The 20,417-nt window shown below is 44.7% G+C and overlaps 1 long non-coding RNA gene across 1 annotated transcript; it reads right to left on the bottom strand.

Annotated features, from left to right (window-relative positions):
• Positions 1-270: 270 nt before the first annotated feature.
• On the bottom strand, positions 271-14,334 carry LOC125701338 (uncharacterized). Its single transcript, XR_007380210.1, has 3 exons — positions 14,187-14,334; positions 4,806-7,479; positions 271-1,891 (listed from the first exon to the last, which is right to left on the bottom strand). It is a non-coding gene; the product is annotated as an uncharacterized LOC125701338 (long non-coding RNA).
• Between the last annotated feature and the right edge of the window lie 6,083 nt (positions 14,335-20,417).

Genomic DNA, 20,417 nt, shown 5'->3' with positions numbered 1-20,417 from the left:
TTGTTTGGGTCAAAAAGTGCTGTCTCTCCCCTGCCGTGGGATTTGCCTGCTCAGCTCTTGCTGCAGGCTTCTGTGCCAAACGGGCTTTACAGAAGAATGCTCCCTCTGTCCGGATGCCTTATTAAACAGGACTCCAAATATACGGAGAGGTTTCCAATCAAGCCTAGGCTTCCTACAGATAAAGTTTATTTTAACCTCTTCTCTCTAAAAATACTGTTAGGGATAAATAATTCAAATACTTTGGTTTTTTTTCCCCTTTGTGATCACAAGTCTGCTAAAAGTGTCCTTGAAATGTTCTCTTGTGAGGTTCAAGGATGTTTTGGGTGGAGCAACCCCAGACTAAACTAAGTGCTGACTGGGGGCCCCCGCAGTGCCTTCCTCTGGGGGTTCTGCGCCAGTACAGAGAGACGTGGGCACTTATTGGAAGTCCTTTGTATCGCTGCCAAATAAATGCTAGAAAATACTTTTTAAATGTTGCTAACGCAAACCCTGACCATACATTTCGTGGTGGTACTTGTAAAGATGTTGCCCTTTGGAGGACTCAACTGTGGAGATGTTTTCTGTGTAAGAAGATCATCCCAGTGCATTACGCCAATTGTTGCTATGAGGTTTTCAGCAGGAAATAACCAGAAGCTCCAGAAAAGCCAAGCTCCTTTTCACAATGAAATAATGTTGTATTGCATTATATCTTTGCTAGCAATATTGATCTCCTAATATACCTATGCTATGATATTAGACTGTAGGAATAATGTTCGAGACTTGCCAGAATTTCTCTTCCCTCCCCCTTTCTGGGACAGAAAATTGGGGCTTGGATTAACTGAAATATTTAGCGAGGACTGCAATAACTATGGAAAACATTCGTGTGTCATACCATGAAGCAAGTCTCCCAGCCTGAGGCTGTGTACATGTAGGTGGGAGCCATAGTCCTTACGTTTCGTGCTCCTGTTTCATTGCATCAATCAACCTGACTTCATTTTTCAAGGTTTACAAATGCTCTGTGCCACAGGTAACTCTCCACTTCTTACTGCCTCAATGCAGAGCTTAGGAAAGGTACCCCATCCAAAGGAGGGACCATGAAAGCTGGGTTGAGCACCTGTGCTAAGGCACTCGGCTGACTTCAGTGAGGCTCTGCCTGAACCCTGGCCCTTGGCCACCTGGAGTGCTCCCAAGAAGCAGGCTGCTGGATGTCCAGGGTTTGGGCAAGTGTGCCCAGACAGCAGCCAGGAAATCTCAGAGTGAGCCCTGAGAAATTCTGCTGGGCTCTGCTGGGCTCTGCTGGGCCATCAGTGCCCTTAAAGCAGTGTCCTGGCTGGGCTGCTGAAGAGAGCACAGAAGCAGCACATGTTCTGATGAACAGAAACTCCTGACAGCATTCACCCAGAGAAGCTTTAAGTCACTCTGTGAGATTCTCAGGCTTCGTGTCTTTCCTCACAAAGCAAGGACTACAGAGAATCTTTGTTCAAACTTTTCTCCCTCCTCCGCATTGGAATTTAAAACAAAATGTCATGGAAATACAAGTTTTGTTGCAGCTTGCTATTACAAAGCCTAAATTTTAGGCCAAGTTAGATCTGAAAGAGTTCCTTTATTAGTATTTTTCCATTACTAACTCTATGTATTTTCACAGAATTTGCATAGGTTTTCTGAAATAGCAACAATCAATGCAGTAATTCTACTGAGAGCATTTTCCAAACTTCACATGAATAGAGGTACTATGCCTGATTTACTTCTGGATCCACAGTGACTAGATTTGCCACGATCCTTTTTACTCTGAATGAGTCGGTTCAAGGAAGAAAACCACCCAAGCTTCTCATGCATCTCCAGAGCTGCAGACAGTGACTGAGTGGTGTCTCCCACTGAGGCAGGGAACGAAGTGAGATCTAAGGAAAGGAACCTGTGGGAAGTGGGAAGGATGCTAAGAAAAATTAAGAGTCCTAGTATGTTTTCAGCCCACACAAACTGCTAACCTTCTGCTGTATCACTCACAAGTCTCCTGCTACAGGCATCTCTCAGAGCCCTATTCCCAACTTACAAATCCCATCTTTCTCTTTCCTTTCACTATCCAGGCTGAAATACACACCTGGTGTTGCCTGACACTGCACAGGGTGCCACAGCTCAGCATTACTGTGGCAGCCACCTGGGCGGGCTGCCGCTGGCTGACTTGCATGTCAGATATGTCTTGCAATTCTCATGGCTGATCTACTGCAGTCATGATTTCAGTGACTCTCTCTATAAATCAGGTGCTAAGGGCAAAGGAATCTGTTTCCGTTCTCCAGTTGGTAACGAGAAAGCAGAAGCCTTGCTGAGGCAGTGCTTGCCTGTGGTGATGGCGGAGATGTGAAGGCTGAGCCCTGCTCACCACTGGTTGCACTAACCTGGAAGCTGACCTCTGAGCTCAGCCTGTCTTTAGAGCTGATGGGAACTGGGAGCATGTCACTGTTAATGGGTGACTGTTAAGCGTGAGGTTGTGCTTACACAGGCTAAGAGCAAGTGCCTGCCTGTGGTGCCTTGAGCAAAACAGGAGTGTGGACAGGTGACGTTCCCTCATTCAATAAGCCGCACAAGGCAGCTGTTACTTGGATGCCAACGTCAAAATTGGACAGGGTTAGATGTGGAATCATCACTCCTTGCTTTGGATGCGCTTAAACATGCACAGGATGTTTCCAGTAGGTCTGTGGGGCAGTTTTCAGTTTGATAGCTACATTCTGTTGCTTTTTAACAATAAAATATCCACTGATCGCATCCAAGAAGTTACTCTTCCCTTGTCTCAACACTCAGAAGCAATAGTTTTTAGAGCTATAAAGACTGCTGATTCAAAACCAGCAGGTGATTTTCTTTGATTCATCTTTCACAGTTTTGTTTGATCAGGTTCCCTATAGCTTGCTGTGTAACAAGTGCACACAGGCAGCTTATCCACTGTAGATGGGTAAGTAGGCTTAATTCCAAACAGTGGTTATGGAGAAAGCATCTTCCACCTCTGCTGGCCTTATTCTGAACTGGTAACCCTTATGTGAAGGAAGCTGGCCTCTTGTTCATCTCAGGACAGTAATGGTGCCATGGTAGCATTTACACCTGACAGGATGTAGTGAGTTAACAATTCCGTCAGGACTTGAAGGCTTGGGAAAGGGGAAACAGTGTAAGAAATGCTTGATTCTTTATCTCCCAGTTTTGGAGCACTGGTGAGTCCCACGCCTATTCAGAGCTATTCAAAGTTTGCTTCGATTTTTATTCAGTTCCTTTTCCGCTTTTGGAGACTTTGTTACACCTGGACATGACTGAAGTGAAACACAGTTGCATGGAGTTCTTACCGTTAGAGTATTTTCTTACTGCAGTCTATGTCCTTAGTCTCATATAAACACTCATTTGGCTTGTAACCCTGCAATGGACAAATAACAAACTGAAGCTCAGAGTTCCTGTTGCTCTCAGCTGCTGATGGTTTTGTTCCTTTGTTTATTCCATCTGAAATTGGTTTATTGTTCAGCCCACTTCTGTTCCTGTTGGATTTTTTTGCTCCATAAACTGTATTTCTCTCTGGCTAAAAAGTCAACAGCTGCTGACTTTCATTTCCTCCTGAGAGAGTGAATCATAACCAGGCTGTAAGACTGAAAAACAAAAGGAGAGAAGTAATGCTTGTTGGATCAGCTTCTCCAGGATGTGTGAAGTCTGCAGGGTGCCATTACAAATGCAGTCCATGAGCTTGAAATAGTTTCCTTTGCATTGGGGGAAGTAAAGGGACTCCTGAAGGTTTGCTTGGTGATTCCAGTCAGATGAACTCCAGCTTTCTGAAGAGAACAGCCGTAGAGCAGCTCCCTCCCTGCTTCCTGAACATCCTCTTTTGTACTCATTTCCAGCAGCAGCAGATGAACTTGATGACTTCAGAGGCCTTTCCAATCCCACATCCATGGCCTCTGAATATTTGGAGGGATGTTCAAACATGCAGCACCTCTGTAGACTCTGGGCTGGAACTCTGAATGCTCGTTGTGGGGTTCCTGAATCTCTCTATTCTGAATCAGCTTCTACACAGAATGAATCTATGTGGCCTCATTAGTACCTTCCCTAAAAAGCACCTTTCAGGGGGATAAAACTGCCAGAGCAATGGGTTCTGTGGGACATTATCATTCCTTTTGTAACAGAGGGTAGCTGTTTACTGAATATTTTGAGACACTCCTTCCCCATGCCAGCAGTGCAGAGCTGTTGCAGAATATCATGCCAAGTTTGGGTTGTAGAGAAGAGGGATGACAAAATACATGTTCAACAAGCGTGTACATGAGTGCATGTGTTTATTTAACTTTGAAGACTAATATTTGCATGGAAAATATGAATGGAAGGAAAAAATATTTTCATTGACATTTTCTTGAGAAAATGTATTTTCTGATCAGCTTTATAGTTAGGAATACTTTACATTGTATTTTATGGAGAAAAAATCCTGTTTTCTCTCTTCCAACCAGTGGAATTTTCCTAAAATTAAAAAAGAAAAGAAAAGAAAAGAAAAGAAAAGAAAAGAAAAGAAAAGAAAAGAAAAGAAAAGAAAAGAAAAGAAAAGAAAAGAAAAGAAAAGAAAAGAAAAGAAAAGAAAAGAAAAGAAAAGAAAAGAAGAAGTTTGAGATCTGGCTTAGTTTTCAAAACAAATGGGTGTTCCTTTGGGACTGTGCCATCCTGTACTAAGGCAGCCCAAGAAAGGATTAAATCATGGCATTGCATGGTGGTGTGGCAGATTGCTCAACTGGACACGCTGACAGAAATGCCAAACAAAATGCTCCGCGTTATTTTCCAAGGACAGCAGATAGCATTTCTGGGTTTTCACTTACCTCCAATGCAGAAAGGAAGCAGTGCAACTGTACTGCACGTCAGCCTGAGCTCAGCATCAGCACAGAACAGAACCATCCGTGGGACTGTCAGTTTCGCACCACCGGCCTTTGGGTGATGCCATCTTACTTGGACTTGAAGTTTCTCTAGTTTTCTACTTTCAGATGGCACAAGTGCATTCTGAATGGAGGTATCAAAAGTTCAGCAGATGTTTGGGAAAAGATGCTCTGCGATTTGTTGAGCTCTGCTCATATTTGAACCTTTTTTTTTTTGTCCTCCACGGCTTGGTCCGATGCCCGCTGGTGTTCATGGAAAACTCCACTTGAACTGGATGAGTTTTGCAGACCCAGTTCTGTAACATGACAAGTTCCTTCCACTCATGCTAAAAAGAATGGAAACTGGTAATCACACTGCAGGAGGTGGGTGAGTGCTGTCTGGGCCAGGTCTCTGGGTTCTGCCTTTGGATGCTGAGAGAAGAAGAGCCAGTTTTCCGCAGCGGCTCAGTCTGGACCTGAAGCAGCACTCAGACTCGTGTGCTTCTGCAAAACTGACATCTTTCTCTATGAATCACACGTGGAATTTGCATCTTGTGTCACACACACACTGAATAGTGGAAAGAATATGACTCAGTTCTATTCTTTTTATGAATTGAACCCTAAGACAAGATGTTTCGCATTGCTTTGGCAAGCAGTCTGAGTTCTCCTCTCCCATACCTCAAAGGGGCACACACACCACGACCCCTCGCCATGCACACTCCTACCCCTTTTCTCTCACCCTCCCACTGGAAGTTGTTTACTGCTGCCTATTCCCTACAGTGACAAGTCACCGCTGTTATTACTGTACTGTTATTCTTATTTTTGTGCCAGTCACTCATCTGGACAGGAAAGCTTTAAGAACCTTAATTACTTTGTGGCCAGACATGGAGCTGTATTTCTAAAAGTAGCTTTTCTTTTTGGAACAAGTTCATTTCCTACAGTGTCTGGTTTTATGAGTTTGCTAAAAGCTTTCAGATTCTCTGTACTTTCTTCTCAAGCACGCACAGCACACAGATATGGGTATATATATTTAAGTTTTCACAATGTGGAGCCATTTCATTGTTTTCAGTTCCTTTTAATCACACACCTGGAGTCACTTGCACTTTCACTCTGCTTTCACTTCTGGGCTAAACAGGCTTCTAGAATGGGCTGTGTGCTTATCATATGCTATAGCTTAGGATCTTTTCAGTTGAAATGTTCTGTTGGAAACATCACTGCCAGTCCTGAAATGCAGTTTCTGGCTTTAGCCACCGACTGTTAATTTTTATATGTTTTTAAAAGCGGTGCATCAGAAGCAGTAATTCCCTTGAAGCTACATCCCCACCAATTTGATTTTCCCCTGATAGCTTGCCCATCACGCTCTGTGCTTATTTAGACAAACAAATAAGAGGGCTGCTATCTGCCAGCCTGGCCTGAGGGCTTTTAGCAGCACCAGAAAGTCTGCCGGCATTCCTTCCAGCATCCAACAAGGCTAGCAGGGAATCACAGCCTGGTGAAGCTGAACCTTGTGAGCGGTGAAAGAAAAGCAGACCTGAAACTTGTGAATTGCACAAGTAACATACATCTGACGTGTGATGGAGAGCAAAGCCACTGAGTAGGGCTCACAGGTGCTTAAGAAAGGATTGGGGCCCTGTTCTGATGCTGTACAGAACATTTCTGGGATGTACTGCTATGCTGGGGGAGAGGTGGATAAAACATTATGCTCTGAAGAAAACAGATTTGAGTCAACTGAACCATTTTATGAGTTCAACTTGAGTCGTTTCATTCTTAAAATGTAAGCAAATCAAAGCCTTCTCTTTTAACATTTTTACATGAAACAGTGCACCATTCCAAAATGTACCTGGATTTGTTGTTTAAGTGCTGGCAAGTGAAAGGATGCTTTCTATTTCAAACTAAGTGACACATTTTACTCATTCTAAACGATTCACTTCTAACTATATTTTTCATTTACTTTTTCATTAAAAAAACAGAAGAAAAAAAAAAAAGATTTTTTTCTGAATCGGCCCTAAGAGGTTAAACCAACATTTTCCAGTGCAGTTTTGCAAACAGCTCCTTCCCCTTGATGAGAAACTCTTCAGTTCAACAACAGAAGCATCCACTCCACCACCTGGTCTCCACCTGGTCTCCAAGGGAAACTTCATCTCTCTCTTTCAGTGCGAATCTGGTTTTATTACACTGAGAATAAAGCAGTCCTGGCTGCTGGGCTCTTGAGGGCAGGCTGAGGGCTGTGATGAGCCTGCTCATTCTTCATGCCATTCAGCTGACTGACTCACTGCCTGATCACAGACGGACTCAGAACTTCTCATTCATGTACAATAGGGATGAACTCATAAGAAATCTAGATTTTTCTAGATTTTTCCTATCAGCCTAGTATCTCTGTGAAACCGTGCATCTTTGTGCATAAAAGAATTCCCAGTTGAAATAAGAGCTGGAGCTGTGTCTACAGTCATAGGGGTATTTGGGGAGGATCTGATCTCATCTGACCCAGTGTCACTTTGCCACCAACTTCATGAGGCTCAGATCAGGAGTAACTTTCCAAGGATTGCATCATTTCTTTCTAAGACAGGTTAGAAAGCCGGAAAACCTGTCATACAAAAGAGAATGGTCTCATCACAATGAAGATCTTCACAAGTTGAAAGACCTAAAGGAGAAACAAGTTATATCTTTCCTTAGCTTTTTTAATAAGTCCATTTCATTAGAGAGAGCTTAAAGCGACAGCTTTTAAAAATCACTTTTCATTCTTTGTTGTTCTCTCTTTCAGCAACACAATCACACCCCAATTAACTAACTGTACTCCTTACAATAAAGACTAATGATCCTCCACTGGCCCCCACCTCCATTAGCAGCTTCAGAATCCCACCAGAATCCCAATTAACACATTGATTTGCTTAAAAGGAAAATAGTGATCTTTGGCTGTCCATTCTACCAGCTGTGTGTTCCATCACCCCGTCTCCAGTAAGTCCATTGATTTCCTTAAAATAAAAACAGCGAACGGCCATTAATTCCCCTCCCCTAACCGCAGGGTCCCACTCTGATTCCTCTTTTTTGCCAGGGTTCATTGGGACACTTTATCTAAGGAGCTTAAAGACTAATATGCCTTGTTTCTCTCCTGCTGACCCGCCGATTCATCAAACTGATTCCAACTGACTGCTGGTGTGGGACTGACGGGAAAGGCTCAGCAAGGATGGGCACTGCACGCCGCCAGGTCCGACGTGGAGAAGCATCCTGATAAACTGGGTGAAGAAAAGGGTCACAAAAGCCTGTATGTTAAGGTTGTGTCCCCTACAATCGCACTCCGATAATTAGACTTTGTAATGAGGGAGCCCTCATTATTGGCAGCTTTACAAGGAGCCTGCAAATGTTATTCTTGTGGCTGGTGGGAGGTCAGCAGGGAGCACACCCACCGCCGCTGTGCCCCCAGGCCCGGCAGTGTGGCAGTATGCTGAGCCCGAGGGGAGCTCTGCTTGGGATTCCTCGTGAGAGAAAGCAGCAGAAGCTGGACGTCCAAGAAGTTTCCCGTTAGAGTGCGCTCATCATGATGCGCAATGCACTGCAGACAGAGGTTATAAATAATTACGAATGAGTGACCCGATTTGGATAACAGAGCCAACCCGCCTGCAGCTCTCTCCGCCTGGGACTTCTGCAGGATGTGCACGGAGCAGCGCTGCAGACAGCTTTCAGAATAGACTAAGCCAGGCATCTTGAGGTTACATTGCACCATGCAGACCCCAGAGACAGAAAGCTCCACTTCAGCTGGGCACCTCTTGCCTGTTTCCACTGGCAGACTGCAGCAGCTGAAGCTTGCTCCCTGATACCTAACAGCAATACTCACAAGACTCCTGTAGTAAAAAGTGCAATAAAATACGCTGTGAAATAATAACCGAGCGATAAAATTACAAGTAGGAACACATAAAAAAAAAAAATCACATGCACTGTGAGAGCAGTGATAACAGCCTGCCTCTCAACCTGGCTCATCTCACACACAAACTACACCTGTGGGTATTGCCAACCAGGTGAAAGCAGGAGCAGAGTGAGGGAAAACACGGGAGGTGTGATGTGCAACAGCCATTTGGAATCCATGCGATTGTGTTTTGCTGCTTCTACTAGATTTCTTAGGAAGGACTCCCCTGGGTGGATTTGAGAACCAGAGGGCAGTGTGGCATGTACAGAGCTCTGGGGGTATTGGGATGTGGGGTGTGATGCACTGCATGGTGCCAGCACTCTGGTGCAGGGACCTCTGAGACTTCTCTTGGGAAAACTTAGTGTTTTCTTCCTTGTTCTATCTGTCAGTGAAGGAAAGAAACGAGCAGTAGAAGGGGCTATTGAACGGGTACAGGGAACAAATAAAGCAGCGACAGACAAAAATTATGGATTTTGTTGTAAAATGTGTTTCCCTCTTGCTTTTCTTGCTGACTGGGCAGTCAGAAAACAATGATCAGTTACTTTTCAAGCAAAGTTGAGTCGATCTCAGCCTCTTGGTTTCCATCTCCTGTGTCAGTGCAACAGGTTAAGGCACAAATCCAGCAGCACTGTCTTATAACGAAGCCAAAGGTTGGCTAATGGCTCAGACAAAGACAAGATTCCACTATCCTTGTACTTCAAGAATTCCTACAAGCAAATTTCTTTCTCTGCAAGGTGATTTGAATAATATTTATCTTCAGTTTTTATGGACAGAGCACGCTCAGGCAGGACATATCAAATCAGGTTATTGACTTCAAAGCCAACACCTCAGTTTCATTTTGTTTCTGCAGAGGGGTTTTTTGTTGTTGTTTTGGTTTTTGGTTTATTTTGTTGCTTTATTTCTTTATTTTCCCCTTCCTTGCATTTACTGAACTTCAAATGCAAACACAGAAGAAGCACATCTAGAGCTGGGCCACATTTATCTTCTCAATTAGAGAGATCGTTCCACATACTGAACAAGATTAACACGCTGCAACTTGAAAATCTGTGCAGCTTTTAGGTTCTCTACTGGATGCCAGCAGACTTATACTACCAGAGATCTGGAGATAACGACAGGACATTAGACAGTCTCTAAATCACAGCAATTATTTTCAATGAGAATAAAATGAAGATAAAGCTGAAAATAGCATTGCACTTTAGAAAGAATGATTCCAGGGCCTAAAACCTGAGCAGCTATATGTATTTGAGCAATATGCAAACTGCATGCTAAGCAAAGCCGGCGTTTGTCATCGTTGCAGCTGAGACCTAAAACAACCAGCCATGGCACGTACATGTTGAAAGTCCCCATTTGAAGCAATTAGTGGGAGGGTTCGTTCCCCAGCACACTGCACCAAACAGGGCCTTTTTGTGCTTCTGCTTTCTGCGCTCTTCTGTGCACCCTCATCTAAAGCCCTACGTTACTGATGTGCCAGCTCCAGTTAGGGAGGCCCAGCCCACCTCCAGGTGTGCCAGCATACCTGGATGGCTGTTTGCTTCCTTCTCCCTCTTTTTCTCTCTGTTTAATGTCAGAAAGTTACTGCCAAGTGATTGGCATTTGCAGTGCGAAAATGATCGGGTTAAACAATTCGAGTTTTAATTCTGTTCTAAAACATGCAACCATTTGCAGAGCTTAAAGTGAATTACAGGCACTAATTGTGTCTGACAGCATGCATGTGATGGCAGATAAGGAATATTTAAGCCATTTCACTGATAGGTAAACAAAAGTAGGTAAAAGTAATGCATACAATTTCCCTCATGTGGAATTTCTGTTATGAGGGTGGGTTGAAAACTCATCATTTCTGAGTGTCTAGCACTATGTCCTATGTAAGAGAGAAAGGCTCCAAGAAAGTGCAATGTCTGGTTATTAATTTCTGTACTGTGAGGACTTAGGATACTGTTTTCAAAATAACATCTGCTAAAACACACAAGCTAATAGATACATCTGCATTCACAGGAATAATGCAGCTCTACATTCAGATTTCCACATGCAAATCTTGAATTAGTCTTCTAACAAGTTCATTATGTGCACGATGTCTAATTTGCACATGCTGTTTTGGCAACTGTCTGTACAATTTTCCACACGCAGGGCTGCATGCCTGCCCTTTGGAAACTGAAGCTCTTTAGCAACCCTTCACTGAAAATTCTCCATTTTTCTTCCATTGAATTAGGCTGATCTGAGACCGGTTAGTTCTTTTTTATGATTATTTAAAGGGAACCAACAGAGAATATTACAAATGACATCCTTAAAAATGTGTTGAGTATGATTGACTTTGAAATCACTTTAGTCTTCCAGTTCTTAAGGAGGTTTATTCTGATTAACTGACCTGAATGTTAACAGAACTGGAATTTTAATTTGTATTCAGCCTGTAAGAATATCATCCACTCAGATGAGACAGTGTTGTTTAATTAGGTCTAGTAGTTAACGTAGAAGAAAGTAAATGTACTGCTAGAGGTTTGGAAGGCTGTGATGGGCTCCTGGGATTTGTGGGAGTTTGGAGAAGCTTAAAAATAAGAAGTCAGTAGTTTGAGGAATTAGAAATGAGCGCTTAGAAGGTATCGGAAAGGTTCTGCAAACTCTGCAGTCAGCATCTTTTAACTTCGTGCTTCTCATTACCGTGATGACCTTGGACAGATTTAGAATTTTGAAATCCAATAAATAAAGTAAATCATCTCTGTGGAAGGTCCTGTTGTTGTGATTCCCAAGAAAGCCCTCAGATGCTGTGATAAATGATCTCTACGGCATACTTTGTGTTTCACAAATGACCTCTGGAAATGACCAGCGGTGTGTACACATGGATGGCAGCCATTGGTAGCAGGATAAGGATACTCTCTTCACAGTTACAGCCTGAATCTTCCCCATAGCTGATAAAATAACTTTGTCATCTTCTTTCAGATGACCATGCCCATGTGGTTTAATATATTGTTAAGACTTTGCTTCTGCTGTTTTTTTTGGTGGTGGTGGTATTTTGGGATATTTGTTTTAATCGAAAGAAGCATTGCAAATGGGAGGCTGACATATTCTTGATGAAATGACAAGGCAAGCAGAGAGCCATACAGAGCTGACAACGTGAGACAGAAGAAGGGAACTATTCTTTAAAGTTATAAATGTGAAAATTGATTCAAGAACACTGGCTGTTTCCATTTTTTATTGCCATATATTTTAAGGACTCCCATGTTCTTACAAACCGGAGTTTACGTTCTGATATGAAAATATAATTAACACTTAAATTGACACTTTATGTCCTGTGGAGTGGAATTTTTTCTGCTTTCAAATGTGAGCAATTTGTGAAGAAGCACGGTGGCAACCAGACACCCAAGCATCTTCCATTGGGGTTGCTGCAGGAGTCACTGCTGCGGGTGAGGCGCTGTGTTTGTCCATGCAGTCAGGCCTGCCTGCACCCAAGGATGCAGCAGTGGGCCGGCTGGTGGTGCTGGGGCCAGGGGAGCACTGTGCCCCACAGGGCTGCAAGAGAAAGGGCTTGCTGTGACCCTGCAGCACATCATCTGCAGACAGGTTTTAAGAAGCACGTGTCTGGGGACGTGGCTGAGGAGCGGCTGTGAGCAGGACGACATTTCTGTGAGCTCAGTTTGTGTGGATTTCTCAACGCGGTGGGAAAAATGTAGTGATGCATTTTGTGTACCTGGTTATCCACTGGACTTCTGTGCCATAACACAAGACTATTTGGAAACAGCCGTATTTTCAAATGTTTACTTTTATTCCCTGTGTGCACGCATGTTCCCTGCGGTTTGGGTCAATGGCTGGCTCATATGAAAGTCTGTGCTGCAAAAGATATTTGCTAGTCCAAAGGCCCTTTCTCAAACTACCTGAAGTAAATGGAAAGGCTCCCTGTAGCAAAGCAGCACACACACATACACAAAAACCAACTCCAAACACAGCTGTCACTGTTATTACAGCAATTTTGAGCCGCTCGGCTAGCTGGAGTCGCAAGTGAGATGCATTTCTATAAACCACACAGCAAACACCCAGCACGGCCATTCCCAAGTTCTCCACACAGGGCAGGGCCTCAGCACAGCACATTATTTGTTGCAATGTGAATTTTCCAAAGCCAACACGAGAACATCTTGTTAGGAGGTAGGAAGGCCTGCAAAAGAAGAGGTGTTCTTGGTGCTGCTGTAGGATCCCTGGATGTGGATTTCATTGTCATTACATTCTAACATCACAGGCTTCGTTATCAAAATCCATAAACAGTGCTAAAACTAATTACATGGTGGGGCTTTGTAAGCTCAATCTTGTGCGCTTGTACTGTAGGCTCATTTTATACCTCTGCTTAGGTAGTAGTGCAGTGATGCACTGTTTTCCATCAAAGTAGCAAACAAAACCTCATTTTGCTTAATACAACAAAGAAAGAAATCAGAAGTCACGACTCTGACATGGCAGAAACAAAGTCCTACCACGTCAGCAGAGATGACAGACATGGGCTTCAAGTGAGAAGGATGAGCAAGATGACCAGGGATGGTCTGCATCCCGTGCATTCAGAAGAAAGAAACAACCTGGTAACGCTTCTTGCAACCACAGTATGCATTGCACTGGTGAGCTGCTGCACTGCAGCCTTCATTTCCTATATGTTTCAACAGCTTGCTAGTAAATCCCTCCTTCCTGTACCATTTAATGACAATCACCTCACCAGCATTTATGAGACATTCTGGCACGATGGTACTGGAAAGCCAGAACAGATGAGCGGGTAGCACATGGGATGTCCAGATGAGTGCTGAGATGTGGAAACGCTGCGCAGAGTGGTCAGAAATGTTCCCTCAGGGGATGTTGGGCAGTGCTGCTCCTCTGGGAAGCCGAGGAGGTGCAGTGTGCCCGGTTCTCCTTTTGTGAGAACATTCAAACAGGGATGCTTTTTCAGCAAAATGTCACAAAGCAGGAGAGCTACGTGGATGACATTCCTCTCCCTTGCTTCTATCGGCCCTTATTCAGAGAAGACATCTGAGCTCCTCCTGTCTGTGTTTGTGAGTGGGGGGAGAGGACGCAGCAACGCGCTGCCAGGAGCATGGTGGGCCATGTCTCTTTCTGGAAACTTCCAAAAAAATGGAGACAAAATCTCAGGGTAAAGACAACAGAAAGTATCTGAAATTTAGATACCATGGGTGAAAAGAAAAGATGGAAAGAAGTGGATCGGTTCAGTCTGGGGGAAGAAAGGATTAAGGAAGAGCATGGCAACAGCCTGGTAGTAGAAAGCTGGTAGATTGGAGGAGGATGGTGGCTGGTAGAGGTAGGATATCCGCTTAAGAACAAATCAGTTTAATTTGCAGGAAGCAAAAAAGATTTAGATTGGATATTAGGAGAAGTTTTCTGCTATTAGGTGAGCTGGGCGGTGGCACAGACACTCCAGCATAGTTTGAGATCTCTTTCTAAGAGGTTTTTAAGGCTGCATTACTCACATGAAGACGGCAGAAGAACGCCGGTACCATCGTACGTAGGTTGTACAGAGCAGGGAGAGGAGGTGCAAAGTTTCCTTCCATTCATCTCTGTGTTCTCCTTATCAAAGTGTGGTCGTTTGATCTCAGGAAGGTGCCACTCTGCTGCTGCTCAAACACACTGCTAACGTGAGCCGGTTTCATTGGAATTGTGTCAATGTCCTTCAGACAGAAGTGGGAGGTGAGGGGAGATGGCTCACTGCTGGAGTTAATTGTTTGGGGCGTTTGACTTTTTTTTTGTAAGTAGTAAATCCTTTGGGTTTTTTGTACATCTTTTCGGAAGTCTGCATCAGAACACAGATTTTGATTTTATCGAGATAAAACCTGAACAGAAATTATATTTCCCCCATTGTTTTGAGGGAAATTTGGGATTCTTATTCTTGTTTGGAAATGAAGCACATAACAGCAGCACTGAGCCACACGTGTGAACGTCTGTATGAGACTGCTTCACTGATGGGGGATGAGAGAAAGGGATGGGAATGTCAGAGGATCCTGGGACTGAATGTGGCTGCAGTTGGGGCAAACTGCTCCGGTCAGCAGCGGCAGTGAGGGCTGCTGCCTCATGCAAACACTGCAGCCCAGCAAAAGGCTCTGTGCTGCTGGGCTGCCACCACAGGGCTGTGAGCAGCTCCCTTCAGAGCAAGCCCAGACTGGAGAGGTTCATTTAAGACCTCATCAGCCATCTCCTCATGAAGTAATCAGCTAAAGAAATAAGACTGGGCAGATGAAAACCTCGGAAGGTAATAGAAGCTGGGGGAATGGAAGTTGGTGCCTGAAACAATTAAGAGTTCAGAGGTGAGTCAGAGAAAAAACAACTGCTTTTTATTAAAAATTCATTTCAATTTCATGGGCAGGCTAGAGAAGTAATTCCAGCACAGGCTGACTTCAGAGAAATGCCTCCCAGATAGCAGAGTGCAGAATAGCTAAACAGTACCGAGAAGACACCAGACAGAATTATCATCAGAGCAAACTTCCCGGCCGGACGTGCCCAGCTGAGGAGCACTGCAGGATTTCAGTGAGGTGTCCTTGATGCGGGGAAATTTACAGGCTTCTTCTTGCAAAAAACTCCTCTCACCCAACTCTCCAAAATCATATCAAGTCTAATACCTCCGGAACCAATGATGCACCAGGTTTGCTGCATTACATCACCAGCACCCGGCTTCATTGGCTGCTCCTATCCCGAGGACAAGACATTCCTCCTTGTACCTTTCCAAGGCTGCTGCTTCTCAGGAATTAACTCTTCGAGGGGTGTCACCTCGGGACAGCCGGAATTCTTGATGGAGAAACATATTTGATATAAGGGGTTTTCAAACTCCAAAGGAGCAGCCACATCTCCTCAGATTATTCTTCGACCTTCACTGCAGAAAATGAGCTATGTATTTTCTTTCCTTCAGGAAAAAAAAAGAATAAAGCAGTCAGTGACATTGTAAAAAGCAGAATAGTCTAAATCAGGAATACTCCACAGCCTGACGATATCAGGAACTTCTCAGGGAAAGAGAAGGGTTGCTGCAGCACAACAAACCGTCCCTCTAACTGGTTAATTAGATTCATTGGCGGCGCTGAAAAAAAAAGACGCTGCAGCTGCAGGTTAGCTCTGCCTTGATGCTTTCATATTGCTGTGTTTCAGCTCCCATCCAAAAATAGCTGATGGGCTTAGATTGTGGTGCAGGAAAAAGAGTGGGGTTCATCCCTGTGTGTACGTAATTGGTGTCGGTGTGTTCTTTCCCCTTTTCCATTTTCCAAATTTCCAGTGTGCCTGGTGTGAGAAATCAGTTTCGTAAGATTACTGCCCCAAATCAGCTGACGAAAGCCATTGCATTCTAAGTAATTCGGTTATATAACTTTTTGTAAGGAAAAAAAAAAAAAAAAACCAGGAAGAAAAAAAAAACCCACACAGAAAGATGCAAGGAAGTTTCTGGAAGATCATTTCTTGCCTAACTTTTTTTTTTTTTTTCCTGAAGAAATGTTGTTCCAGGGAGTGTCTGACTAGTTCTGCAGCTTGGCAAAAAAGCCAGACGTTACCTCATAGCTGCGGCCAGACAGCCCATTTCTATGCCAGGCAACCACTGCAGAAGCACACAGCACAGGGCCCTGCTTGATTAGCACTTCTGCTGTTTCGAGAGTCCTGGAGTGTTTTTGTTCAAGGTGGGCTGCTGAGTGGGGACTCGGTGTGCTTTTGTGCACAGGAGCGTGCAGGCAGGGAGGTGGGGGGAACAGGGGGGGAAGGGAGGCGAAGGGACACAATAGAGGAAGTCTGCATTCATATTCTGCGCTCACGTTATCTGCGGGAAGCAGGATCTGTTTGATCTGACCCGGTCTAAATAAATAAATAAAAGCCAGCCACCAATTGCCCAGTCCTAAAGGTCAGAGACAAAGAGAGAGATGGGGAAACAAAGAGCCGTGATGACAGAGCTGGTCAAACTGAATTAAATGTCTAGTTGTCTCCCTTGTGCCTCATCCAATAGGTTTCTTTAAAGCAAGGGGGATCTTTTCTTCCCGTGAAAAAATTACCAGTTCATCAGTGAGCTGGAAGGTGACGAGTGTTTGTAAACATTACAGTCAATATAATTTTCCCGCTGTCTGTCATTGTCAATTTACCTCATTTAATTGTGTCATTTACCCAGCAAAACTGTGCCTGTATGCCATATAGCATTAAGTACCAGGGTCCCTCCATAGGGAGAGCTGCCCAACATTACTCTGAGCCTTACACCGCCATGTGGCCCATGTGCTTCTTAGCGACGGCAGGGCAGACAGTGGGGATGGCACAGCCTGTGCTCGGCCCTGCACCATGGTATCTCCTCCCAGCAGTGCCCCAGGGTGACTCCTTTCTGCAGCCGAGCTTTGGTTCAGCTCTCTGGTATGAGGACAGGCTGTGCGATGTGCTGGGGAAGGAGCTGGTGTGGCCATGGAACGCCCAACAGTGCGGTGACATTGCCAGGCACTGGGTGACCTCACCTGACACACTGCCTCCATTCTCAGAGGTGACGGTAGGATTCAGAAGAGGAAAAGCACATTTTAATACTTTTATTTTGCTGTGTGATCAGTTAACTGCTAATAAACTCACTCTTCTGAGCGTACAGCGTGATCAACAGAAAAGTTGGTCTCACTGAATGTATGGGTTTGAATAATCTTTAGTAGCCGATTGTCCAGATGAGAAAAGGTAGATAAAGATGTAAAATTCATTCATCTCAGTCACATACAAAATCTATGGGAGGATCAAACCCTTAACAGCTACTGCCTCTGAGTTGGTATCTGACCCCTGAGGCAAGGCATGCATCCATGGGAGGAATGAATCAGACCTCATTCAGGACAACTTCTGAGACTTCTTCCAAACCTTTTAAAAATGTTTTGGGCTTACCAAGGAAAGCAGAATCCAGATTTTTAGGAACTTCAGCAATACTGTGTGTCAGTTTGGAAGAGCGAGAGGGACTAAAATGTTATGCTAATAGACTCAGGGCAAAAGTGGGATCCATCTGACTCAGTACAGACCGAGTCCAACTGCTGTGTTCTAAGGCCCAACAAGACGTGTCAACACTGGCGTTTGAGAAACCACAGTGGGAGCATTTCCAAGATTTGGAAGAGGAGATGTGCCTCAGATGTTCCCAACTTCACTCCCGTGGGCTGAGACTGGTAATTCCAGGTACAGCACCAGGTCCTTCTGGTCTGGATGTCACCAAGTTCTCCTGCAGGGCTGCACTCTGGAGGTACCACATCCAAAGCTTCTGGCTGCATTTGTCACAGCCTGACAGGCTGGTTCAGATGTGGCACAGTCTGCAAAACCAGCACCACTCATAGCTAGGAAACTGTGGCAGCCATGGGACAGTGCATAGCAGTGGGCACTCTGCCTCTGGAGTTCTTAGGGATTTCCAAAGGCTGTAGTTTACTGGCTCTGAGACCACTGCTTGGCTTTAAACCATTTGGCTGCTTGGTTGGATGTATCTAGCATGACAGTGGTATTTGTGGGAATGTGTGTCTGTGTCAGTAACAACCACAGTGTTTGCAGAGCTTTGCTATGGTGCACAATCCAGCTGATTCCCTGGGTGCCAGGGAGCAACATGGGGTGTGTTGGAGAATGCAGTTGGAGGGCTGCAGCAAGGCTGCAAGAGGAAAGGAGGGAAATTGCTCTTCTCTTCCCTTTTGGCTGGTCCTTTTTTGCTAGGTGCTGTGAACTGGCCATAGCCCTCCACATCCTCCCTCACTTTCCTCCAGATCACTAATAGAAACATATTTGAAATTCCATTTTGTAGTCACCAAATCATTTCAGGGCCAAATTTCCTTTTTAGCATATTTATGTTTAGTATAGAGTGAACTTCCTCAAAGTTTGGCCTGGTGCTTAATGACACACTAGTAACCCTTGGCACATGGCAGTGACTCCTAAGCCACTCTGGTTGCCTGCAAAGACCTGGCTGGGCACAAGAACCTGCCGAGGTACCACTCACTCTCCCACTGCGGCAGAAATACATGCTGAGGAAGCACAGATGGAGGAATGTAAGGCATTGCAGGTCAAAATACACAGTGCACACCTCAAGGACAGTTTCACCTCCAAGCATGAGGTTCATCTCACACTGCTGTGTGTAACCAGCCTACACAACAACTGACAGAAGGATGGCTTCTTTCAGTGGGAGTGGGAAAGGCTCGTTAAATATATTTATGGGATACAGTAGAAGAGTCATTAAAAAGTAGAAATCCCTGACTCTAACCAGATCCTTCCTCCCAGACAAATTGGAAGCAGTTGGAGAACTGGAGAGTTGACAGGAGATGGACAGAAATAAGAATCAGGCCTTCTTACCCCAACCAGGAATGGCAAAGCCATCAGTCCCAGATGCAGTCAGGAAAGGGCTGGGCTGTAGGTGCAGGGGAATGGAAGGAGGGGATGCTTATTGCTGCATCTTGGTGTGGATGCTACAAGTTGAGCTGTACACGTAGGCATTGCCCATTGGGAAATAGGTATGGATGCAACTGCATTTGCCTTAGAAGATAACAGAGATATTAAGAGTAGATACTGTTTAGATTGTTTGGGGGGGGAGAGAAGGGAATGAGAGAAGAGAGAGCTATTTGAGAAGAAAAAGGATTTATTAGCCTTTGAGTGTGGGGATCTGAGAGAGGCTGGAACGGGCCTGCTATGTCATTATGGGCTACATTGGAGATGTTTCAGAGAGTAAACTAGTAATAGAAATATTTTATAGGCCACCTGACCAGAAAGAACAACTGGACTGTGAAATGACTGTGCAAATAAAACAGGCATGTGAAAAGGAGAGAGTGGTAGGAATTGAAGATTTTAACTACCCAGGCATAGGCTGGAATACATTAAGGGGAGGGAAGTGAGGCTGGAGTTATGTTTGCAGATCAGACGCAGGCCTGCTTACTAATTCAGTCTGAGCATCCACTGCATGGCTTGGGTACTGCAGAGGGACTGCACGAGGACATGCACAATGGGGAGAGCCCTGGGGAGGCAGCTTTGACAGGCTCCAAGGGAAGGGATTTTAAGACTGGATTGAAGCAAAATAAAAAAAGAAAGGAAAAAAAGGAACGGTGGGTTACGTCTGAGCTTGAATTTCAAATATTTGGGATTTACTGGGCTCAGAGTTCCACAGAAGCAATTGGTGGCGTGTCTACAACTGTCAAATCATGACTCACTAATTAAATGAATCGTATGATGGTGGCCCAGCTTTACCCCAGTTAAGATCTGGCTGCCATTGCTCAGGGCTGGGGAAAGAGGGCCTATAATGAAATGCTGGCCCCACTGTCACAAGTGGTAAAAGTCAGACTTGATTTAACGAGGCCAAGACTTCATGCCTGATGCTTGTGCTGACATTAAGCAGGATGATGAGAAGGGGAAATGGAAGTATAAAGCTGGCTGCAGGAGCCAGTGGGAGGCTCTGGTATGAAGAAGAGCTGAGGTTCCATTGCCTGTCATGTACAGCTCTTAAAGAGTGGAAGACCCATCAGTAGAGGTAACGATTTCACACCGTTAGGAGTAAAGCTTGGAATTGTTAGTGTATGCTTCTCTGCGAGCACATCTAAGAGAAGGGTTTGTTCACCAAAAGTGGCCTGGCTGGCCATGTTCCATGTTCCCTTATGCTCATGGAGATGTAGCCACCTCTCCGTGTAAAAATGAGCAGCAGGTTTGGAGCCAGGTGAGGTGGGGGCTGGTGCCTATCAGCAGTGCTGCTGAAGGGTTGTGCTCCTTGGTAA

Source organism: Lagopus muta, chromosome 16 (genome assembly GCF_023343835.1).
Source record: "Lagopus muta isolate bLagMut1 chromosome 16, bLagMut1 primary, whole genome shotgun sequence".
NCBI lineage: Eukaryota > Metazoa > Chordata > Aves > Galliformes > Phasianidae > Lagopus > Lagopus muta.
The sequence above is the reverse complement of the archived record's forward strand: the minus strand, read 5'-3'. Positions and strand labels throughout refer to the sequence as shown.